Source organism: Triticum aestivum, chromosome 5D, assembly GCF_018294505.1.
Source record: "Triticum aestivum cultivar Chinese Spring chromosome 5D, IWGSC CS RefSeq v2.1, whole genome shotgun sequence".
NCBI classification, from domain to species: Eukaryota; Viridiplantae; Streptophyta; class Magnoliopsida; order Poales; family Poaceae; genus Triticum; species Triticum aestivum.
This window is the reverse complement of record NC_057808.1, coordinates 259014110-259021114: the sequence shown is the minus strand read 5'-3', so window position 1 is coordinate 259021114 and position 7005 is coordinate 259014110.

Sequence of the window (7005 nt, the reverse complement as noted above, 5' to 3'; positions counted from 1 at the left end):
GAATTTGTTAGAATACTCTATGTACTTCGCTTATATCTTTTGAGTTATATAGTTTTGCTCTAGTACTTCACTTATATCTTTTAGAGCACGCTGGTGGATTTGTTTTATAGAAACTATTGATCTCTCATGCTTCACTTAGATTATTTTTAGAGTCTTAAATAGCATGGTAATTTGCTTAAATAATCCTAATATGCTTGGTATTCAAGATTTGTAAAAACTTTCTTAAGAATGTGTTGAAAGCTAAGAAAAGTTTGATGCTTGATAATTGTTTTGAGATATAAAGATGGTGATATTAGAGTTATGCTAGTTGAGTAGTTGTGAATTTGAGAAATACTTGTTTTAAAGTTTGTGATTCCCGTAGCATGCACGTATGGTGAACCGTTATGTGATGAAGTCGGAGCATAATTTATTTATTGATTGTCTTCCTTATGAGTGGCAGTCGGGGACGAGCGATGGTCTTTTCCTACCAATATATCCCCCTAGGAGCATGCGCATAATATTTTACTTTGATAACTTGTAGATTTTTGCAATAAGTATATGCGTTCTTTATGACTAATGTTGAGTCCATGGATTATACGCACTTTCTTCCTTCCACCATTGCTAGCCTCTCTAATACCGCACACTTTTCGCCGGTATCATACACCCACCATAAACCTTCCTCAAAACAGCCACCATACCTACCTATTATGGCATTTCCATCGCCATTCCGAGATATATTGCCATGCAACTTTCCACCGTTCCGTTTATTATGACACGCTCCATCATTGTCATATTGCTTTGCATGATCATGTAGTTGACATCGTATTTGTGGCAAAGCCACCGTTCATAATTCATACATGTCACTCTTGATTCATTGCATATCCCGGTACACTGCCGGAGGCATTCATATAGAATCATATTTTGTTCTAAGTATCGAGTTCTAATTGTTAAGTTGTAAGAAAATAAAAGTGTGATGATCTTCATTTTTAGAGCATTGTCCCAAGTGAGGAAAGGATGATGGAGACTATGATTCCCCCACAAGTCGGGATGAGACTCCGGACGAAAAAAAGAGGCCATAAAAAAAGAGAGAAAAGGCCCAAATAAAAAAATGAGAGAAAAAGAGAGAAGGGACAATGTTACTATCCTTTTACCACACTTGTGCTTCAAAGTAGCACCATGATCTTCATGATAGAGAGTCTCTCATTTTGTCACTTTCATATACTAGTGGGAAATTTTCATTATAGAACTTGGCTTGTATATTCCAATGATGGGCTTCCTCAAAATGCCCTAGGTCTTCGTGAGCAAGCGAGTTGGATGCACACCCACTTAGTTTCTTTTGTTGAGCTTTCATATACTTATAGCTCTAGTGCATCCGTTGCATGGCAATCCCTACTCACTCACATTGATATCTATTGATGGGCATCTCCATAGCCCGTTGATACGCCTAGTTGATGTGAGACTATCTTCTCCCTTTTTGTCTTCTCCACAACCACCATTCTATTCCACATATAGTGCTATATCCATGGCTCACGCTCATGTATTGCGTGAAGATTGAAAAAGTTTGAGAATGTCAAAAGTATGAAACAATTGCTTGGCTTGTCATCGGGGTTGTGCATGATTTAAATACTTTGTGTGGTGAAGATAGAGCATAGCCAGACTATATGATTTTGTAGGGATAACTTTCTTTGGCCATGTTATTTTGAGAAGACATAATTGCTTTGTTAGTATGCTTGAAGTATTATTATTTTTATGTCAATATTAAACTTTTGTCTTGAATCTTTCGGATCTGAATATTCATACCACAATTAAGAAGAATTACATTGAAATTATGCCAAGTAGCACTCCGCATCAAAAATTCTGTTTTTATCATTTACCTACTCGAGGACGAGCAGGAATTAAGCTTGGGGATGCGTGATACGTCTCCAACGTATCTATAATTTTTTATTGCTCCATGCTATATTATCTACTGTTTTGGACATTATTGGGCTTTATTATTCACTTTTATATTATTTTTGGGACTAACCTATTAACCGGAGGCCCAGCCCAGAATTGCTGTTTTTTGCCTATTTCAGAGTTTCGCAGAAAAGGAATATCAAACGGAGTCCAAACGGAATGAAACCTTCGGGAACGTGATTTTTAGGAAGATTATGATCCGGGAGACTTGGACCCTACGTCAAGAAACAAAAGAGGAGGCCACGAGGTAGGGGGCGCGCCCTCCACCCTCGTGGGCCCCCTGTTGCTCCACCGACGTACTCCTTCCTCCTATATATACCTACGTACCCCCAAACGATCAGATATGGAGCCAAAAACCTAATTCCACCGCCGCAACCTTCTGTACCCACGAGATCCCTTCTTGGGGCCTGTTCCGGAGCTCCGCCGGAGGGGGCATCCATCACGGAGGGCTTCTACATCATCATCATAGCCTCTCCGATGAAGTGTGAGTAGTTTACCTCAGACCTTCGGGTCCATAGATAGTAGCTAGATGGCTTCTTCTCTCTTTTTGGATCTCAATACAATGTTCTCCCCCTCTCTCGTGGAGATCTATTCGATGTAATTTTCTTTTTGCGGTGTGTTTGTTGAGACCGATGAATTGTGGGTTTATGATCAAGATTATCTATGAACAATATTTGAATCTTCTCTGGATTCTTTTATGTATGATTGGTTATCTTTGCAAGTCTCTTCGAATTATCAATTTGGTTTGGCCTACTAGATTGATCTTTCTTGCAATGGGAGAAGTGCTTAGCTTTGGGTTCAATCTTGCGGTGTCCTTTCCCAGTGACAGTAGGGGCAGCAAGGCACGTATTGTATTGTTGCCATCGAGGATAACAAGATGGGTTTTTTTATCATATTGCATGAATTTATCCCTCTACATCATGTCATCTTGCTTAAGGCGTTACTCTGTTTTCATGAACTTAATACTCTAGATGCATGCTGGATAGCGGGCGATGAGTGGAGTAATAGTAGTAGATGCAGGCAGGAGTCGGTCTACTTGTCTCGGACGTGATGCCTATATACATGATCATACCTAGATATTCTCATAACTATGCTCAATTTTGTCAATTGCTCAACAGTAATTCGTTCACCCACCGTAAAATACTTATGCTCTTGAGAGAAGCCACTAGTGAAACCTATGGCCCCCGGGTCTATCTTCATCATATTAATCTTCCAATACTTAGTTATTTCCTTTGCTTTTATTTTACTTTGCATCTTTATCACAAAAATACCAAAAATATTATCCTATCATATCTATCAGATCTCACTCTCGTAAGTGGCCGTGTAGGGATTGACAACCCCTTATCGCGTTGGTTGCGAGGATTTATTTGTTTTGTGTAGGTGCGAGGGACTCGCGCGTACCCTCCTACTGGATTGATACCTTGGTTCTCAAAAACTGAGGGAAATACTTACGCTACTTTGCTGCATCACCCTTTCCTCTTCAAGGGAAAACCAACGCAGTGCTCAAGAGGTAGCACCCTCTTACTCGGGTTTGTGTTTCAGTCACTCACCAACCCACTATAAGCGAATCATGAATGAATTGCAACACCCTACAGCGGGAATCCCTCACGCTTGCGTGACACGGAGGGCACCATAGGATAGCACCAAAATAAAACATACAACTCGTACCAATCTACATCAATCAACCCAAGGACAAAAGATATCTACTCAAAACATCATAGGATGGCAACACATCATTGGATCATAATATGTAGCATAAAGCACCATGTTCAAGTAGGGATTACAGCGGGGTGCGGGAGAGTGGACCGCGTAAAAGAGATGAGGATGGTGATGATGATGGTGATGTTGATGAAGACGATCACTGTGGTGATGATTCCCCTCCCGATGGCACTCCGGCGCCACCGGAAGAGAGGAGGAGAGGTTCTCCCCCTAGTGCTTCGTCCTCCATGGCCTCCATGGCGATGATGGCCTCTTCGGGATACTCCTCCATGGCCACCGGTGATGATGGCCCCCTCCGGCAGGGTGCCGGAGAGGGCCTAGATTGATTTCTCATGGCTACAGAGGCTTGCGGCGGCGGAACTTCCGGTCTAGGTTTCTTTCTGGAAGTTCGGGTATATATGAGAGGTGTTGGCGTTGATTTCACGTCAACGGGGTTTCCGGGCTGTCCACGAGGCCGGGGGCTGCGCCCTAGGGGGTGGGTGCACCCCCACCCTCGTGGGCAGCCCGGGACTCTTCTGGCCTACTTCCGGTACTCCGTGGGCTTCTTCTGGTCCAAAAATGATCTCCGTCAAGTTGCACGTCAATTGGACTCCGTTTGGTTTTCCTTTTCTGCGATACTCTAAAACAAGGAGAAAACAGAAACTGGCACTGGGCTCTAGGTTAATAGGTTAGTCCCAAAAATCATATAAAAGTGTATAATAAAGCCCATTAAACATCCAAGATAGATAATATAACAGCATGAATACTTCATAAATTATAGATACGTTGAAGACGTATCACTCCGCCGGAGGGGGCATCGATCATGGAGGGCTTCTACATCAACACCATAGCCTCTCCGATGATGTGTGAGTAGTTTACCTCAGACCTTCGGGTCCATAGTTATTAGCTAGATGGATTCTTCTCTCTGTTTGGATCTCAATACAATGTTCTCCCCCTCTCTCGTGGAGATCTATTCGATGTAATCTTCTTTTGCGGTGTGTTTGTTCAGACCGATGAATTGTGGGTTTATGATCAAGTTTATCTATGAACAATATTTGAATCTTCTCTGAATTCTTTTATGTATGATTGGTTATCTTTGCAAGTCTCTTTGAATTATCAGTTTGGTTTGGCCTACTAGATTGATCTTTCTTGCAATGGGAGAAGTGCTTAGCTTGGGTGCAATCTTGCGGTGTCCTTTCCCAGTGACAGTAGGGGCAGCAAGGCACGTATTTTATTGTTGCCATCGAGGATAACAAGATGGGGTTTATATCATATTGCATGAGTTTATCCCTCTACATTATGTCATCTTGCTTAAAGCGTTACTCTGTTCTTATGAACTTAATACTCTATATGCATGCTGGATAGCGGTCGATGTGTGGAGTAATAGTAGTAGATGCAGGCAGGAGTCGGTCTACTTGTCTCGGACGTGATGCCTATATACATGATCATGCCTAGATATTCTCATAACTATGCTCAATTCTGTCAATTGCTCAACAGTAATTTGTTCACCCACCGTAATACTTATGCTCTCGAGAGAAGCCACTAGTGAAACCTATGGCCCCCGGGTCTATTTTCCATCATATTAATATCCCATCAACAAGTTATTTCCATTGCCTTTTATTTTGCTTCTATTTTACTTTGCATCTTTATTATAAAAATACCAAAAATATTATCTTATCATATCTATCAGATCTCACTCTCGTAAGTGACCGTGTAGGGATTGAAAACCCCTTATCGCGTTGGTTGCAAGGATTTATTTGTTTGTGTATGTGCGAGGGACTCGTGCATGGCCTCCTACTGGATTGATACCTTGGTTCTCAAAAACTGAGGGAAATACTTACGCTACTTTGCTGCATCACCCTTTCCTCCTCAAGGGAAAACCAACGCAGTGCTCAAGAGGTAGCAATGCTCCACATCATCCACGACGTAGGAGGAGGCTATGAGGATAGGCAGGTGGAAGACTCGGATCCCACCCAGTCTACACCAAGACGACCACGTAGCAGTCCTACACCCAGACTGGCGATGACACAAAGCAACAGTAGCATTGGGCCGCCAGAGAGCAGCAGCTGGAAGGGTAGAAGGAGGACAGCGACGACGATGATCCGGATGATACAGTCGGTGATCTGAAGAAGAAGGGCAGAGGAGAAAGCTTCAACGTGCGGGAGGACGAGTTGTTGTGCGATGCAAGGTTGGCCACTAGCATTGATATTATCCATGGCACGGAGCAAAATGGCACAACCTTTTGGAGGAACACTAGCCGAATATGCTTAGTTTTGTTGATCACTAGTCGGACATGTATTCTTTTGTTGCTCACTAGACGGATATACATTGTCGACAATGTTTCACTTTGTAGCCTACTCGTGCTTGTGTGGTATACAAGAAGCTGGTGAAGAAGTCCTTTACTGTCATGCCTTGTTGGTTGAAGTTGAATGGGCAACCGAAGTGGAACCTTTTCATTGCCAAGATCGGCGCCCAAGTCAACGAGGAAGAAATCAGTGACCCTACTGACCCAACCCATGAACCACCGAACAAGGTTAGAAGAATGGGAGAAGAAGTGGGAGGAGGAGAGCGCGAAGCGAGAAGGTGGGGCGGCCAAGTTGATGCAGAGGTTCGAGAACATCTTGGCGAAGAAGGGGGAGGCATGCGCGAAGCGCTCGGACATCAAGGAAGAGGGGAAGGCAGAGAGGTTCAAATTGTCGATGGAGGCAACAGACAAGAAGATCAAGCTTGAAGAGAGGAGGACCATAATCGAAGAGAGGAAGGCCGCGCTCGAGGAAAAGAGGGAGAAGATCGCCGCCAATGCGAAGGATACCTTGAATGTCAACTCTTTGGATGCCGATGCAAGAATGCTCGTGTAATCCGTCCGCTACCAGATTTTTGCAGCGGCATAAAGATGAGTTGGCAGCGGCGGACTATGAGGACACGACGGAGGCGGAGGCTGCCTACGCGGCGGTGACGGCACCACCTTGATCGGGGAGCAGACGGCTGGGGTTGCCAGTCCGGCGGGGCAGAAATGCACGGTTTGACGGACCAATGTTCTTTTGGATTCGGGCCTGTAAAAACTAAGTATACTTGCCTCCTTTCAGTTGTGATTGAGAATGGTGTGATCCGATGCGCTTTGTGGATCGAAGCACATTTGAATTTGAATATACTGGCAAATGTATACATGATAAGGTTAGATAGCGTCCTACCACAACTATGTCCGCGGACTAATCCCCTGTCTGCGAACGGACGGATGCGATGAAAATTTGTGGGTTGCTGTTAGAGATGCCCTAAGGCAGAAGGCGAGGAGGACGGGCCTTATTAATCGTACACACCGGGATTGGTTTTATATTTTGAAGAAAGGTTCCTACGCAGCTTTACTCACACGGTCTT